Genomic DNA, 18,953 nt, shown 5'->3' on the forward strand with positions numbered 1-18,953 from the left:
GTAACTTTTTTGGTTCGACACCGGTTCGTAGCGTTTCGTAGCGTTTGGTTCGTAGCGTAACAACAATTTACAAAATGATGCCGGCAATACAAACGGGTCAGGTGGTACGAAGAAAAAAAGACATGCCTGGCGAGCCGAAAGAAAGCAGTTCCGTTGCTAACGTCGAAGTTGCACTCCCGAAAGTAGTTGCCGCGCCGGTAGGAAGCACGGAAACGCCTTCTCGCACGTGTTCACGTGGCCCGCAAACTTTTGCAGTTAACTGTGCTAAATACGTGCGGCACCGAGTAACGGTAGATCGTGTTACGATTACCCATAAGTGTCCAGCGATATTCGAATTTGCAATTTGTGCTAATGAATGTGCGACTGTCGCGTACACCTGGAGGCGTAAGACAACGCTGTCGGTAGCAAATGAGGCACTACATGTGTGGTCACAAAGCGTGCGAGCGAAATTCTTATGATGCCAGCGATTAGCACTAATAAAATTGCTAACGATCACGGCTGCTGAAGGCCCGCTTTTAGAAACTGATTATTTGCTAAACGAAGCAAAGTCGCGTATAAGTGAAGCGCTCAAGGTGTAGTGCAGAGCAAGACAGCCTCTAGGTTTCTCGACACCATGTAAAAACGCTAGCCATGCAGGGAGCTAAAACATGCAGGGCAATGTGGAAAGCAGTAAGACGCTTAGTTCACTGCCTTTTATATTGCACTATTGCAGGCTTCAGCGTGTTCTACGCTGAACTAATAACTTTTAAAAAAGTCGTATTTAGCACCTTTCAAATGTCGTCGTAAAGCGAACATGTAAGCCTTTCTCCGTTGCTCAGAAAAAAAAAAAAACAGGCATGCCGGTTGTTTCAAGCAGTTTCAAGACATGAAAATATTGAAAGGCTACCCAGTCACCGCTGAAACGTTAGGTATAGCCCACAGACGACACAGAAAATCGCAAACACTTACCATAATCCGCGGCAAGTCAACTGCGTTGCACGGCATTTCTTCGCGGAAGCTTAGGCCACGCCGTCGAAGAAATTTTGCATATGGTGATTCAGGGCGCAGGCAACATGCAGGCGGATATCCAGGTAGCCGGCGACTGCGAAAGAGCTTTTTCACACGCACAACGAATGCATGGGCGTTGCCGTTCGCTCACGCACTCGTGCACTGTTCACGGTTCACTCCACAGACGCCGCAGTTGGAAGCCCAGACGTAGAAACGGCGGACGAGTTGCGCGACAAGTTCACTTCCAGTGCTGTTTCGACAGCACCACCAAAGTCAACGCGCGACTGCCACTGTCGCCGCAGTCATTCCTGGTCATTACCGCTAGAATCGACTACTGCTGCCATCCTGCTATACAGCCGATTCCCGCCGCAGCGTTGCTCGCGCCGTGCAGTCGACACGTGTGACGCAGAAAGATGCCGTGGCATTACAGGCACGCAGTCAGCGCGCCAGCTGTATCTGTATTCGCGCGTCATGTGTGATGGTGCTACCGAAGACCGATCGCTATCTCATTTGCAGGATGCGAATACCGGTTGACCTTAACGGAGACGTGCGCTCATTTGATCATTTTCGAGAATATTCACCATAAATGCTAAGAAGCTGCGAACATGCTTCGAAGTGGCGCGGAGATAACTCGCAAGTGACCCGGGCAGTACTGCATCCAAAGCTATGGTTTTAAAAGACAAGCCATAGAAAAACTACATTTGGTATTCATTTATTAGGCTGGAAGCGCGGTGATATGTATTATTTATCAAAAGCTTCAAAGCCACGCGCGTAACCAAAACTGACATCTGTCCCCACATTGGGGTCCTTGCAGAGCTCCCGTTGCTTAAAGCCCCGGCGACTGAAGCCGACAGTTCAACTCAATTCAGTTTATTTTTCCAGAAAATTTTCTGAAAACTTTCGGAAATTTCTCACTCGCGTGTGCTTCAGAGCACCAGTTGGGCTACAGCAGCCCTGTTAATAGCCAGGGTGACAGATCTTGTGACAGTACTCGTGATTCGGTAAAGGTGAAATGGAAATACGCATCTGAGTTACAGCAAGGTTTCATGCATAGCACTCCACGTATAGCGGCGTATACGGCACAGATAGGCATCTGCGTTCTGTCTCGCTCTCTCACTTTTAGAGTGCAGCCCTTAGACGCCCATTCCTGCAGCGAGTGTCGGCGTCGGCGTAACCGAGCGAACGAGCACAGCAAAGGATGAAAGAGCGAACGCAAAGCGCAGCGGAAGATGAAAAAGAGGAAAGCGGAGGAGGAGGGTGCAGCGGAACCACGAGGCGTAAAGCGGAGGAGGCTTTGGCGAAAGGGTGAGAAGAAAAGCGTAGTGCGGTGACGATGGCCACGAGATGGCGCCAGAGTAGCGCGCGTCCTCTGGGAGGTCTGTCTGCAGCGGCTGCGGCTGTGAATTGCGCCCACGCGACACCCAGGCGCTGCCTCTCGCGATCTCCAGATTAGCGAGGCAGTCGCGCCACACTTCGCTCCGTTTGCAACGTGCCGCCCGACACAGATTGTCCACGCCAGCCAATATATCGCGACATGAAAACACGAATACACCTGTGCTCAAATTTCGCATTAGGGAGTATCGTAATCGTCTGTGAATCGTTTTTTTTTTTTTTAGAGCGCAGCTCTTAAGTGCCCGTTCCTGCGTGTAGCGTCGGCATGCCTCGTCGTCGGCGTAACCGGCACAACGAGCAGAGCGAATGATGAAAGAGCGAACGCGGAGCGTAGCGGGAGATGAAAAGCGAAGAGAGCGCAAGGAGGAAAGGGAAAGGCTACAGGCGCAAAGCTACAGGGAAATCACGAGGCGGATAATGGATAACAACTGAGATTCAACTGAGATAACTAAATTCTAAGACGGGACCAGAGATCGACACAGAAACACGGGACAAGCGCTAACTCGCAGCTAAATTTTATTCTGAAGACTTGGCCTACTTAAGTTCACTGCAGACCAGGATCGCGCAAGCGCACTGCCCATCAAGCCAACCAATGCGCACAACCTGAAGAATGTGGCAAAAAGGTACGACGTGCCTATTGTGTTTTCTGCGCCACGAAAACTTGCAGGGTTCTACCCACGCATTTCGGGACCTCCGAGGAAACCTGCCTGTGGAAAGAAGCATACCATGCCATACGTCACATGCGCCGTTGGCGCTGCGCGCGAGATCCCGCTTAAGTGCGGAAAGGTAAATATCGGACAAACGGCCGATGCGTCAGCGATCGGGCGCGGGAACATGAACGTTCTACAGCTAACAAAGCTTCTTTTCATTTGCCTATGCATTGTAGGTCCAGACCCTGTGAGCTAATTCTTTCCGGTATTCGAATTCTAGGCAAGAGTGGCAATACTTTGGCCAGATAAACCATGGAAGCATATCATATTAGAAAGAAAAAAAGTGCCTGTATTAGCGTTACGTCGGTTGTTTTGCGTAAAGAAAAGGAGTTTTTAGAAATCATGCTGTAATCTATATGCTTCTTGATATGATGCATTGGTTGGCTTGATGGGCATTGCGCTTGCGCAATCCTGGTTCGCTGTGTACTTAAGTAGCCGAAGTCTTCAGAATAAAATTTAGTTGCGAGTTAGCGCTTGTCCTGTGCTTCTGTGTCTATCGTCTGTCCCACCTTAGAATTGCGCTTAGCAGTATTCAGTCGTTAACCATGAACCAACTAGCCCAGCAACAAATTTTGTTCGCGGAAAGTGGAGGGGGAGGGTATGGCGAAAGCGTGAGAAGAAAAGCGTAATGCCGCTCTGCGGTGACGATGGCTGCAATATATATATAGCGCCAGAGTAGCGCACGTCGTCTGTTCGCCGATGACATGCGGCGAGCGCGTCCAACGATACTGCGCTATATGAAAACAAAGCGCTGCATTAGCAGAGGTCTGTTTGCGGCAGCTGCTATGAATCGTGCCCACACGTCGCCCACGCGCTTTCTCGCAATCTCCCGATTAACGAGGCAGTCGCGCCATACGTCGCTCCGTTTACAACGTGCCGCACGAGACATATTGTACGCGCCAGCCAATACATCACGAAAACAGATATAGAGCTGCGCTCAAATTTCGCATGGGAAGTACCGTAGTCATCGGTGACTATTTTTTTTTTATGCAATAGCATTATGCACGTCAATCTGGGCCATCTGTATTGTACTCATTTTCTAACGTGAGCCGATTCAGGAGGTAGTGCAAACTGCGTGTGATGGACGGACCAATCCTCACAGCAGTGCAAGCGTATGTGTGTCCTCCCTGCTGCGCTTTCTGTCGAAGCCAGCACACGTGGCACTCTATCGGGTTATGAAAAATACCCATCCTGTGGCAACAAAGCCGATACTGCCTGCTCTACGCAGTTGCGCTCTACTCGTTAGCGGGCATACAAAGCCCAATACGCCACGGACCCAATGAACAACTGGCCTCAGAAATTCGACAGATATATTATCGCAGCCATGATAAGGGACGCAAGACAATCTTTCAGTGGCTTCCAGGACATTTTTTGCAACATCAACGGGAATTACCACGCCGGCGAAGCCACCCGATCTGCACATGAAATTGGTCAACGCGTCTTGATTCCGCTTTCGCGAACAGACGCTGCGACTGGGCTGCGATTGATGTCCCATGAATGTACTTTGCCCCTGTGGGATTCGAACGTTTTCACCATGTGTCGGTTGCGTTCGTTGCCTCTGGATATATGGATGCGTCTACCGCCTTGGTTAACACGACGTGAACAGACCAAGCTGTACCGTCTGTGGCTAGGCGTTGCATTCACAAACTCATATGCCTTCCTTATTGGAATGGCCACCAGCACTACCTGCAACACATGCAGCAGCGATGAGACGCTTGCACACATTTTCTGTGTCTGTCCGCAGTATAGTTCCCAGAGAGTAGTGATGTGCAGAGTGCTGGACCAAGTGGACAATCGTCCACTATGAGAACTAAAAGCTTTAGGTCAGTGCTCCCAAAGAACATCCGCGCTGAAAGCCTTACTGGCGTTACAAAGGTTCCTGCGGTCTACGGGACTTCAGGATAGACTTTAAGTACGCCGCCCCCTACCGCTCCATGGTGTACGCGGTTTTGTTTGTGCTCGTCTGTCTTTCTCTCTTTCTATCTCCCTCTTCCAATCTCTTTCTCTTTTTATCCCCTCAACCCTTGCCCCCGTGCGGGGTAGCCAACCGAAACTACGTCTGGTTAACCTCCCTGCCATTATATGCATCATTTCTCTCTACCCGTTAGCGGCGCTGTTGTGTAATTCAGTCTCGACTTTTACTCGGTGTAACGGCTCCAACGCGCCGCCGCTTATATGATGGCGGAGGAGAAAAATCGCGTCGTACGGCCATTGTTCAATGCAAACGACAGGTAGCTGAAACTCCTGAACAACGTGAGGCATGCTAGAGTGCAGGCTGCAAAACACCGTCGTATGCGGAGGCAGAGACATCTGAGCAGCGTTACGCTCGTCTAGCCTTGAGGCCTGAGAGAAAGAAGACCGTCAGCGTAAGAAAGCTGAAGCTATAGGGTGCGTTGATATCTCGTGTCACTTGATGCGCATAAAAGTAATCCTTGCCGCGCTCCACGATGCTTGAAGGAGGCGGGCTCAAGAGTTCAAGACCGCGCCGAATACTTTAGAACCGATGACAAAAGAATTCAGCCGATACTTCATGGAAAGTGATTTCGACCATGTTTGTAGCTCGTGTGACAGAGTGTAGTTCCGATTGGAGACCAAATCTTGAGGATTAAAAGGTGTTTAATCACGCGCAACGCATTCGTTGTGCTACCGGCTGACCATAACTGATGCTTTGCAGAGCTGGTAGCCAGATGCACGTAAGACGTACCACAGGCAGCAGTAGTTCATCATACGGTCACAGGTGATCTTGGTGAACGAGAGGAAGTCGATGCGGATGTCGATATATATTGATGGTGTTGGACAACTCTGTTCGAAAAGAAAGAAACAGAGGAAAAAACGCGTTGCCAATAATTTGAAACAATAACGCAACTTTGAAGCTTCATATCACATGAAAGCAGACATGCTTACATAAGTCTTGGCTCATGTTAATCAAAGAAGCAATAAAAATATATTTGTACCAGTCATTGAAGTATGAAGGCATGTCACTATCCACCTTCAGTATTTTAGCGGCACGAGCATCGAGTGACACTGTTGCTTCTTGTGCAGCGCTTCCGGTACACCTCCTGAGACTACCGGAGAGTAAATTCAAAATAAATCAGCAAAAATGGGAAAAAATAGTTCAGTACAAAATTCGGGGGTTTCATTATAGATATGATATCAGAGCATAAGTTTAGTGACAAGATGAGTTACTGAAGTGTCTGGAATAATTATAATTAATTAGAATAGTGCAGAGTAGGGTATAACCCCGGGTCGACGCTTGGCCAGCGTCACGACGCGTTAAACCGTCGGTTGCCGGCACTTTATTGAAGTTATTCCTATCCTATCCTATAATTAATTAGAAATAACTAAGGCGACCAGGACGAAATTCAAAATAAACAAAAAAAAACTAGAATGAAAATAGTATAGCACAGAATTCATGAATTTCTTTATAGATATGATATCAGAGCATAAGGTTAGTTACAAGTTGAGTTACTGAAGTGTCTGGAATAATTAGAAATCACTGATTACCGCACACCAAAGCACAAAATCGTAGACTTTATAGACCCGCCACGTGAGCACGACTTTGGCAAAATTCCTGGAAATCCGGAAGTAGAAAGCGGAAGTAATGACGTCACTAATGACGTCACACACAAGAAGGTTGCATGATATTTAACCGGCTTATCAATGGAAAGCAGTTGCCTCCGACTTCGGTTCGTGCGTTGCGTTCGCCTAAAGCTAACCTATAAAAAACACCAACGCCGATCTGCGAGTGCCACTAAGAGACACCTCCGTCAAAGATTAGGGCCGCATACTATTTATTTATTTATTTATTTATTTATTTATTTATTTATTTATTTATTTATTTATTTAGTTATTTATTTATTTATTTATTTATTTATTTATTTATTTATTTATTTATTTATTTATTTATTTATTTATTTATTTATTTATTTGCAGTTTACCCGTCTGATGTAACAACTATAATACTCACTATAAATCGTCACTTGGGCAATGGTTGGCGCAGAATATCGGATTTGTATTATAGCTATTTAGCGAATTTCAGTGGCCTGTCTCGAATGGCTCAACGTTCGCTTCGAATCGGGCTTCTCTCCAGAGAATCGCTTCACCTTTCTCCACCGTCAAGCCTAGGATTCTGTCGGAATTAAACGTTTCGTCCCGTCGCGTTTGCCCCGTTGGCGAGCTCGACTCATTTAATCGTTTTATGTAATCGCCTGCTCAGAAACGCTGCTCTTCTTGCATAACGTTTGCCACCACCGCAGGCTCACTTTCAGCGTCGAGAGTAACCAACCTGTATACGACTGCTCAGAATAACCGAATAAGTTTTCCAAGATATGAAGTGAGCACGGGAGGATGCAGGGTAGCAAAAACAAGGGGGGGGGGGGGGGGGGTCGTCAACAGAAATGTAGAATGAGGAAATGTGGAGGGGTGCAGTCAGCAACTGAATTTTTCCAGTGTAGAAATGTCGACATGTCTTAGAAGAAGGCTCATGAAAACAAAATTGGCAACCATGCAAAAGTAGTACGAAGACACAAAAACACCTATGCGGTTTCAAATCGTGTATAACTATAGTTCACTTTCATAAGAGGCCAACAAACACTGACAACGAGGACAACATAGGGGAAATGACTCGTGCTTAATAAATGAAACAAAGAAACGATTAAAAAATGGAAATGAAAGTGGATGAAAAAACAGCTTGCCGCAGTTGGCAGCGATCACACAACCTTCGCATTTCACGTGCGATGCTCTACATATTAAGCGACCGCGGCGCCGTTTCACCCCAACTACTTTCTTGGGTATTTACGTTTCCTAGTAGACCCCTGGGAGTGTTAGCCAGCGCCACCATTCAAAGACCTTGGCGGCGGACGCGGAACATGCTTTCTGCCGCAGGCGTCACGAGAACGTTCTCGTGACGCAAATAGATTAATCTTTTTTTTTTTTTTTGAACAGCAGTGGCTCTTTCTCGAAACCAAGCAGGTTGATAGGTAGTGTCGTGCAACGCAGTAGTACCAATTTTTATTTTCTTGTTGTGAGCAGAGAAACACACGTGTAGGCTTGCGAAAATTAGATACTGCTTCCGAAACCAACTGCCTGCAACAACTGCTGCTGTGGTGGTTACGCGCGAAGTCATTTCACTTTTGCTGGTTTGTTTCCTTATGTTCTAGTAGACTACGCGAAACGAGGTAGTGTATCCAGGGTTTAAAAAAAAAAGTACCAGGGAGTATTATACCAATAGTTCATTTCGGTGACTACCGTGCCTATAAATAAACGTGTTCCCGGAGAAATTCTTGCGAAGGGCTTTTTATTTAAAAAAAAAAATTCTGAGGTATTACGTGCCAAAACCATCATTTGAGTATGAGGTGCGCCGTATGTGGAGGACTCCGGATGAATTTTTACCACCTGGGATTCTTTAACTTGCCCACCAATGTACGTGTTTGCACTTCGCCCCCATCGATATGCGGCCGCCGCGGCCGGGATTAGATATCGCGCCCTTTCACTTAGCAGCGCAACACCAAAGACACTACGCCACCACGGCCAGTGGGATGTTTTATGAATGGATGTATGAGGAACGCAATGTTCATTTTTCCTATTTCCCCTCATCTGCGGCCTTCAGTGGCGCCCGTAGCGATGCCCTGCCATGCCCTCCCTATAAGCGACGCCCACTTTGCTTTAAACTTTTTTTCTTACTCACGCACCTTACTTTGACAGCGTTGCGTAGAGGAAAGAAGTCATTACTCGAGCATGCATGTGTTGCGTGCGCAGATGGCGCCGTTATTGCGCCACGCATGACGCAATCGGAGCTAAATTTGGCCTCTCACTCAGCGTTCAGGGAGGCACAGCTCGACAGTTCCGCTGTCGATTTTAACGGGAGTTGCCGCGTTTGAGACATTTCACTCAGCCATAGTAGGTACATTCTATCAAACTCATACTGGTGCTCATCGGGATTTATAAGGCTTATAAGTGTGCACTTTGTTGCAAAAATTTAACGCTTGCTCGGCGCCCCTTGCGTTCGACACGTAGGGTCCGGAAATGGAGTGAAGGGACTCGGGCAGCAAGACAAGACCTCCAACCCCTTTGACCTCGGCGGAACGTGTCCGTTTCCATAAGGAGCGGAAGTGCAGGCGTCCCAACCTTCAACGAGAGCGGCGGGCTGGAGCGGCGCAAGGCAGCCTCGGCCACCTCCAGTAGGGGACTCATTTCTTGGCCATGTATAGTGCCCAAGCGCCCTCTGCATAACAAACGAGCCCGCTACAAATATGGAGCGAGCCCGATTGCAAAATTAGAACAGACTTCCATTACCGTAACATGCGTTGGTCATGTAAGCCTTCTGTCGCTGAGTAAATGTGACTTGCGTATTTGGGTTACGTCATATAGTGCCCGTACACCCCTTGCAGAACGCACATGACGTTTTACGTGCCCCACTGTGGCTGCGACCCTGACATAGCCTACCTCCATTTTTATTTTTTTTCTTTCCGAGCGCAATTAGGGCATCTTCTACTTCAGCTCGCCGGGAACGGCATGAGCCGCAGTGTTTGGAGAGGCAGCTAAACTGCGTCACGGCTCCCACCGGCACTCCGAATCAGAGGTCACGCTTGGGACCTTTCGCCAGAGGTTAGCGAGTGCCTTCCGAGGTGGGCTTTGGAAAAAAGCGCACGAGAAGTGTACGAAAGGAGCGACGACTTGAGAGATACGACACGTTAAAGGGATACACGAAAGAGAGAAAGAGAAAGCGCTTTATTGAAAAAGCAAAGCATTTAGCCAGCGAATTTTCGCCTACATGCTACTCTGCAGCGAATAGGACGAAGAACAAAAGAGAAAAATATGTTGAGCTGTATTAGTAAATTACACTTATATACAATTTATGTCAAAGATAGCCACTATAAACTGCCGTGAGATGGTAGGCCAGAAAAGACACGAGAAAGTGCTTGTTTGAACATTGCCTCTATTTTATGTTCATTTTTGTTTTTTTGTTTTTTTAAAGAATATTTCCGCTCTGTACTATTCGTCCTCCGCCGGAAGGGTAGTGGAATGCCAGTGTGGGAGCTGGACGGAGGGTGTTGCTGAAGCTCGGGAGTCTCTGCTGCTGTCCCAATGATGATGGCGAGTATTTTCTCCGCTCTAAATGTCAAAAGGATACCGACAATGGAGTCAGGATACTGGATTCAACTTAGGAGGATCTTTCCACCCAATATAGGAATGTTTTACCAGTATGAATGTACTCGATTCTCAGCTGGAATTGTCGCCAGCACCCTCCGTCGTTGTTTGAATTATTAGAACTGCATCATCTACGCATACTTGAGATAGGATGAGAAAATCTGAGTGACCTAGATAACCGTTAATAAAGAGAAAGGAGAGTATCTGGCCCAGTACCGACCCTTGTGGAACACCCGTTCTCATTTTTTTAGTGAAGATTCTTTGCCCCCAACTACACCACGTATTGTTACGATCTGCTAAATAACTGCGGAAAAAAGTCAACTGCGTGTTTTCTGTACTTATAATGCTTTAATTTACGCAGTAGTATACTGTGATCTACCGAGTCAAACGCTTTTCTAATATCTATAAGAATATGCGGAGTACTAAGTAATTCTTATAGAGTGCTTGGGTTATCATATCGACGGCGAACGCGCGGCCTCCACGCTGTGTTCACGTGATCTGCGGCGGGTATTACGATGATCATGTGTCCAGTGTTGGAGGTCACGTGATGTGCTAAGTTTTAGAGGTGCGGTACACTTGAAGCAGCAAGGAAGGCGTTCTTTGAGATAAACGCGCGTTCCCCGCTGCCGGCTCTTTGTGCAGCTGCAGGCTAGTGTTCCTGTATATGCTCCCTGCGGGAGCATATACAGGAACACTACTACAGGCCTGCGTCTTTGGGCATGTGACACCGCGAGTGTTTAGTTAGTAAGTGTATTGTTATCGCAATTTATACTGCCCGTAAATCTACGAGCCTCAGCTCATGTAATACTCTAATGCTTTGCTATCTCTATCAGTAATTAGCCCCTAGGGCAAAACTGCAATTTCTTTTTTTTTCTTATTCTGCCACCGTTTCTCATCTTTAAGAGGAAAAAAAAGATTTCAGAAGTACCGTTTCGACGCCTCGTATTAGATTTTAATGCGAAACATTCTTTGGCTCATAACAGTCACTTTTCGTTAAATAGGTAAATGGGTTCACGTCCTCAGCTCGTCTCGGGCCTCTTCAATAAAAAGAATAAGTGCGCGACCGACGGTGGTACCGACCTTTACCTCCAAGCGCAGCAGTCCCATGTTCTAATCATTATGCCATGCCTGTCTTTTCTTGTTTTCTTTTTTTTTGTCTATTGCCGTGTCTACAGCATACAAATATAACATCTTCAGCCGTTTATACAGGTTAGAAAAAAACTAAAATTATTTCATCTTTCAGAAGAACCAAATAATCAAAAACGCTTACCCACACAGGTGGTTCGGGAAGTGCGCGGTACAGTTCTCTCACATACGGCACGTTTTCTATAACGTTCGCTCGAACTGAGCGCTAACTTACATCTGCGTGGGTACGTGCATTCATGTTTTCCACAAATTATGGAGGCCCAGAAGCATTATTAGATTGTGAGGCACTTTACCTGTGTTCTCAACAGGCAGGGAACAAATTCCATAGGGTTCAATGGGTAACTCTTTCTTGATTGTACGCTGCAGGATGTTCCAGCGTGGGATATGGTGTCCCAACAGTCTATATAGTAAATAATGTTCCAATGTTTCAGGCTTTTTGCAGACCGAGCAGTTTGTCGTCCATGGTACAAAAAATTTAGGGCACCCTTAAGCTTCGCCTTTAAGAGTGGAACGCGACAGCATTCAAAGATCCCTCATTGCTTCACACGCTTCCCGGCAACTGCAGTGTATGTAACCGTAATGTTTACCGGGAAACGCTCGCGGCGGTGGGCTTTCTGGTACAAACGCAGCCTCTTGCGTGGGCAGCGATGCGGCGGAGGCGAGCGCCATCTGGAAGTGTTTCAATGAAACGGGCGCGCCGCTCTTTGGACTCCGAGATATTCACGCATCGGCGCGCGCAAATGGCGACGCCGTGGCCGATCTATGAATGGTAAAAATGCTGGAAAAGGGGTTTGTTTAAGTTTTCGCGTAACAGAATTATGTTTTCTCATATATTCAAATTACAGTCCAACGCTATCATGTGTGCAGGTTGTGTGTAAATCGTACTTTATCTTTATCTACGTATTTATCTACTTTATCTACGTATTTTAGCCTGAGAAATACAATTAGTTCAATAACTTCCTTGCGCCACATGGAGGGCCTGGGTATGGGTGGTTCGAAAAATATTTTACCGAAACGACGTCCGACGCAGGACGTCGGATTTTCCGCGACACGGGGCCTTTAACGCTATCGCGTTAATAATCCTAGCTCTTGCAGCCAGGTTTAAACGGGAAGAGTGCCAGAGTGCTAAAGAAGTTGTGATGGATGGTATGACTCCAATTTTCGTTATCCTGTTTAAAGCATTTTCCCCGGGCTTCCACAGCATAATGAGTGGTGTACATGGGGATGGGTAGCGAGGTGTCAATTAGGTGTTTATACAGCGTTTTTTTTTTGTTACTCTACAAGAAAGAGTACATGAAAAGTTGCGCCTTTAACATTCTGAAAGACATTACTAGATGATGGCACTATACGGTGGAAGTTCCACATATCTCATGACTAGAATACACCATAATGTTCGTATAGACACTACATAGTTGGTAGAAATTTGTCATTAATTGGTCTCGAAGGTACACGAAGCGTGGACAACTTGTCGAAGAAGTAATTATCGTGGCCTAATGGTTCGAGCTTGGGGCTGCTGTTCTGGTCAGGCCCCCTCGCACGCATGCTTCTCTCGTTCTAAAACCAACAAGCTCTGCACGACGTTTAGCCCATGCGTCACGTGCCAGTCTCTCGCATGCAGTGCTGCCTCGCGAGAGCAAGCGCTTAGAGAAGCAGTGTTAGGCTGCACCCCGTGCCTTCGGAATCAGCTCACATTCGCCAGCAGTCTTGCCATTTCAGTGATTTTGTCGCTAGATTTACCGACTTTTCTATCTGTTTAGCAAAAAATTTTTGTTCTATTTCGGCGACTAGAGGCATTCATTAACGACGTGACAGAACAATGGGCGGCATTATAGCCTCTTCGAATTTAATAAAGCTGCATCAGAAAATGGGTTTCGAGAGACTTCCTTTTTGAAGAAAAAAAAACTTTAAGAAGAGGACTAAAATTGGTTTTACGGAGCGCGGGCTTTGTTACCATAATAAAGCAACGGTGGTTTACACTCACGGAGTCTATACGCTGCGGTTAATTGCGACGAGGGAAATTGACTTCACAATGTGCTTCCCGAATGCACGTTTCTGTTTGCATTCCTTATAAAACCAGATAAATAGAGTTTCACCAAGTACGTTCGATTGATGGACGTTCGCAAGCGTAGCGGTAGATTTCATTACCAAAACCTATTCCAATAAGTTTTCCAGGGACATTTAGAGCACAGCAGATGAATAATAGCACAGATAAGCTGTACAAAGGCTAACGTATGTGAGAAAAGTTGGACCTATTCATGCCAATTATGAACGCACCACCTCCATTTCTCTTTACGTTTGGGCACACCAGTACTGCACGGAGCTTTCACATGAATCAAGTATAGGCAACGTAGCATATGAGCTGTCGAAAGCTCATGTAAATTTCACTGCCGTGTTACGAACATGACCAAGATCGTGTCACATAATTTTAATTCTTTCACAATCACTTAAAACTAGAAAATTTACAGCCGTAACATGGACCTAGTGAGTGCTTGGTCCATGTTAACCTGAGGTTCACACATCCGCTAGCTTAGTGCATATTGGCAATAATAAAATGAAGCTTGTCAGTGCAATGTTCTGTATAGGCTTCTACATTTTTTAAACAAACAATGGGGTTCTATGTGCCTTGTGTGTTGTGTGCATGTGTGTGTTTTGTAAGTGTTGTGTGCGTTGGGGGGGGGGGGGGGGGTGAAGGACGTGTACAATATGTCCCATGGTGAGTGCTGTTTGTTTCAAAGTGTATACGGCGCCACTGAATGGCCACGTACTAGCATTCTGCAGTTACCTGAAACGTAATAATCGTCTGGCTGGAATAAACATAATTTGGAAGTGGCTAGCTCCCACACGGTACTCACATACACACACACTGCAGGGCTTTGTTGACCACTCTTCCAAATAAAAAGGTTTGTGCTTCACTGAGTTCTGTACAATCATGCTACTGTCATATGCATATTAAAGCACCACTGTTGTCTTCAGGTCAGTCGCAGCATGACACCCTGAGAAAGGAACCAAGGTCCAGCACCCAAGCAAGCAGCACGGCCTTAAACCAAAGTTTTCTCCATAATCAGGTGTCTTCATGATTGAGTTTCAAAACAAAAGTCTTCATCAACGTGTTGCCGCGGCCACTTTGAGTTCTTTCTTTTTTCGGCACCTATATGGTTTGATATATAAGCTGGTTCTCTTGCATTGCAGTAAGAAGTTCGCTGTTTCTGTTTTGTTTTCATACGGCCTATCTAGCTGTCACTTTTTCTTGTTTTAAAATAAAATATTTTTTATATTTTTGTACGACACAAACTGTAGCCTGGTTCTTCTTCGTAGCATCATTTACCACAGTGTTAGTGCTGCCACGTGCTCCTCGTCACACATATGACTCCATGAAATATCTGGTTCCTTGTTTTATCGAGAAAAAAAAAACACCCGTTGCGGTGGCTAAGCGGCTATAGTGTTGCGCTGTTAAGCACGAGGTGGTGGGATCGAATCCCGGCCGCGGTGGCCGCATTTTGATGGGTGCGAAATGCAAAAACGCCTCTGTCCCGTGCATTAGGGGCACGTTAAAAATCCCCTGGTGATCAAAATTAATCCGGAGTCCTCCACTACGGCGTTCCTCATAATAAAATTGCAGTTAGGCACGTACCACAGCATTCATTCATAGAAAAAAAAAAACAAGCGTTAGAGTGAAACAATTTTCAGGTGCGAACATTCTTGCTATTTTGCGACTCAGCTACGATGGTTAAACTAATATCTGACTTTACACAACAAGGTTCCCTTTTACATCAAGAAAGCATTCGACTGTATCTGCATTCTGAAAATACTCACATCTCTGCAATGTGCACTTTACAATATCTGAACACTGACATAATGCACACCTCCCATGATACCTCACACACACTGCGCACCCATCTTGATGCTATTTTGGGTCACGAATTTGTGCTTGAATACATGCCGCGACTAATTCAAAACAAGTTTACTGACAGGGTCGGGGAAGTTACGTAACTTGGCCAGCAGTGTCTATTATAGGCAGAGATGTGCGTATTTATTTAATTCACTTGGCTTGCTTTGAAAGGGCATGTACTTTTTCCTGTTCTTCCTTCTCTGCGTACGCGTGCGATCCATGGCAAGCGGAATCTAGTATATAGCCTGGGAAACTTACTTTTAAGTTTTTATAACGCCTGGAAAAAAAGCGATGCTGCTTGTTTTCTGAACCTAGTGCGCATAAACAGTTCTATTAATATACCTGTATGTTTTTATATTTATCTGTCCAGTGATGTTTTGCTGTAAAATAAAACAAACATTCATTTTCTTCTACAATGTCCTAAATTACAAATTATTTCTTACAACCAGTGAGAGAAAAGGTGTTGACCATGTTTAACAGCAGCTCAAGAAAATGGAGTAAAGTAAAAACGGAGATATGCACGAGTGCTACGTGTGACCTTTGTCTTTTTGCGCTGCAGTTGAACATTTTCACCTTTGAGCACAGAGCCTAACTTTCGTTTTGAGACCAGCTGCATATTTACGTCACAGTTGTTATTTTATAATGATTATCTGACGCACGATAGGAATACTCAGACATGAGAGAAGTTCACATAAAAATGGAGGCTAGAAGTGATAAAAAGTGGTCGAACAAAGAATATGGGCTGCGGTCGACGTTTCTACAAAGAAAATTCTTTTCGTGAAGGCGGAAACTGCCCTCACGAAGAGAAACGCCCTTTCAAATCGTGGCTTCAGCGACATTCCTGGTTCGCCGGTTATTCATCAAGATAAAAATTTTCTTTACACGTCACACTTCTGTACAGTGGAAAAGAAAAAGAAATGTGAAGTAGCCGAAATATATAAGCAGAAAACAGCACTTTTTCTGTGCCTCAAAATGGATAATTGTTTAACACATACATTTTCTGTAACATAAAACTGAAATATTACTAAAATACCAGAAAATTTTTAAACAGAAAATTGAACCTTTCCTGTAATACGAAACAGATAACTATACTTAAACACAAAATTTATCTTAATGTAAAACAGAAAGAAGTTGTTAAATAACAGAAAAAGGAAAAATAGAGAACAGAGCTTTACAGAAATCTTCTGGCAAGGCAGCTGCCAGAAAATCAGTTTTTTTAAGGAAAATTTTTTTAGTGTGGCGTCATCCTCAGAATTCATTCCAAACCAATATGTCTCGCGAAACACCATCTGCAGTTCGTATTTTGCAATATATGCGTATCCCGCGTACTGCGGAAGTCGATGTAAGCGAAGCTTTCTCTGCTGTTTGCGTTGATTGGCGGTGACGTTTACGGAGAACGGTTAGGTTCACCAGCGTTTGGTGCAGGAACTAGAGTGGTGATTTGATGTTAAACATTACTTGCATGCACCACTTTCGTTTTGTCTAAGTAATACACAGAACACAAAGCAAGGTGTGTTTGCTTGAGGCGTTGTTGTGCGCCATTGTTCATAGACCGAGAAATTTATCACTGTCACTGCCTCACACGGCACAACGCATCGTGGTAGTAGCGTTAAACTTTACTTAAATTATGATTCTTTACGTGCCAAGCCCACAATCTGATTAGGATGCACGTGACAGTGGGAGACTCCGTTTTAATTTTGACCACTTGGGATTCTTTAACGTGCACCTAAATCTGAGTACACGGGCGTTCTTGTATTTCGCCACCGTCGTAATGCGGCTGTAGAGGTAGGAATCAAACTCGCGACCTCGGGCAACGCCCATTGCCACAAAGCCGTACTGCAGTCCGCACAGAAGTGTTGACTATTTTTCAGAAATAGCAGAAACGTGCCGCACCGTACGGTTACCTTAAATTTGATTTATTCCAGTTTGTCCGCAACTGCTGCCGTGTTTAGTAGTAGCGTTTCCTTGCCTTTTCCCTAGGGTGCCTCGATGAGGCAGCGCGGACTTCGAGGGACTCAGCTATTCCCTCTACCGCGCTCCACCATATATGCGAGCTGCTATGAGTGCAGAGCGGCGGCGTTTGTGACTGCGTCACTCGCTTCGTGACTATGTCGGGCCTACCCCTTCTCTGCCTCCTCTACCGGCCTCCTCCCTACCATGCATTCTATATACTTCCCCTCTACAATGATGCGCGTTTACGAAGGTAAGCGCTGGAGTTTCTGCAATGCTTTTGCGGGGAGTCACGGATATTACAGAAGTCCACGTATGTAGGTCTTGCGGCGACGTCCAGGGACATTGTGGCGACGCGATGGAAAAGTCCAAACAAGTTTCTCACGTCGCCTGTTGTCTCTGCCGCGGTACACGCTCTGAATCCCCTCCCGACGCGGCATACAAGATACCGACAGCAGCAGCAGTGGAAAAGTCGGAGGAAGAGGCAAACTTCGCTTTAAACCTCCAGCATTGTCCACGCCGGCGCTGCTCCTTCACAAACGGGGCGCGCTTACCTCGAGCCATGGGAAAGAAAATCTGGCAGGCTCAACGGTAGTTGACTTACGTAATGCGCCGCATTGCGCGAATGGTTGCAGCTCGAATCGCCGACGCGCGTCTAGCTGATGGGGCCCCAAACAGCCCGAGACGCGCTTTGTCGTTTTCCTGTTGCCTCGTGTTTTAAGACGCCGAACGAATGAACGAACGAACGAGCCTGCTCGTCAACCCACGAAAATGTCGAGATACCGAGATAGTCAAACGGGCTCTGTAACGAAACACGTGGGACCTTCAAAATCCTTCGTTATGTCGGTTACTTGGTTGTCAAGATGGCACACCGTATGACCGCTCGCTATTGAGCAGGCTAAGCACAACCGGAAAATTAAAATATTTTTTTAGCATGAATTCAAGAGATATTTAATAAACTGGCGCTAATTCTTTGCTGCACACCTGATCGCTGCCGACGCTATGGCAACGAGGTTCACAGCATGATCAGCGGCAAAATCCGGATGTGACGCAAGTTACATCTGCAGAGCGTCAACTGCTTCTATTGCCTGCCTCGTCAAAATGCTTGGTTAGTGTAAAGGCTCTTAACCACTGCTGTCTTCGTCGATGTTCGCCTCCATCCCGTCCATGGTGGCCTCGACGATGTCGTCAGCCGTCAGTTCCGCGCAGATCTTCACATCGGTTGAAAGTAGGCGGAGCGAGCGGCGCTGAGTGGGTTATCATAGCTACGGGCGGTGGCCCGGACCTTCCACGAACTTCCACAATACTGCGGGCGCAATCGGTGGGTTCCGCCTTCCGTGGTGCGTAGTGATGACGACGACTTATTGGTATCCCCTTTGGAACGGGCCGGTGACAAATATTCACCTAGCCTGCTTGAGCTAATGAGACATGCCATGCATGCTTTTCAGTCTATAGCAGTTCGTCTACATCTCCTTTATCTTTCTTTTTTTATATATACAGCGAAGCTGTTTATGGCTATACGCTTCCGAAGATTTTTCGCGTCCGGCAACAAATATGCGCGTGCAAAAACTCAGCTCCCGAATATTTTATTTATTTTTTTATTTAGAGAATAGTGCAGGCCATCAGGAGGCCCTAGCAGGAGTAGATATATAGATACATTCAACTAATACAAGAATACATGCAATTCAGATTATTGTTACAGCAACAAACACAAATAAGGTAGAAAGTGT

General features: G+C 46.0%; 1 protein-coding gene across 1 annotated transcript in view; it reads right to left on the minus strand.

Annotated features, from left to right (window-relative positions):
* The window catches only part of LOC135901252 (transmembrane protein 163a-like), an 87,291-nt gene extending 85,862 nt beyond the window's left edge, over positions 1-1,429 (minus strand). The window contains exon 1 of the mRNA XM_065430978.2: positions 949-1,429. The gene's annotated coding sequence lies outside the window, so the exon portion shown is untranslated. The remainder of the gene's footprint in view (positions 1-948) is intronic.
* Positions 1,430-18,953: the final 17,524 nt, after the last annotated feature.

This window comes from Dermacentor albipictus, chromosome 1, assembly GCF_038994185.2.
Source record: "Dermacentor albipictus isolate Rhodes 1998 colony chromosome 1, USDA_Dalb.pri_finalv2, whole genome shotgun sequence".
Classification (NCBI taxonomy): domain Eukaryota; kingdom Metazoa; phylum Arthropoda; class Arachnida; order Ixodida; family Ixodidae; genus Dermacentor; species Dermacentor albipictus.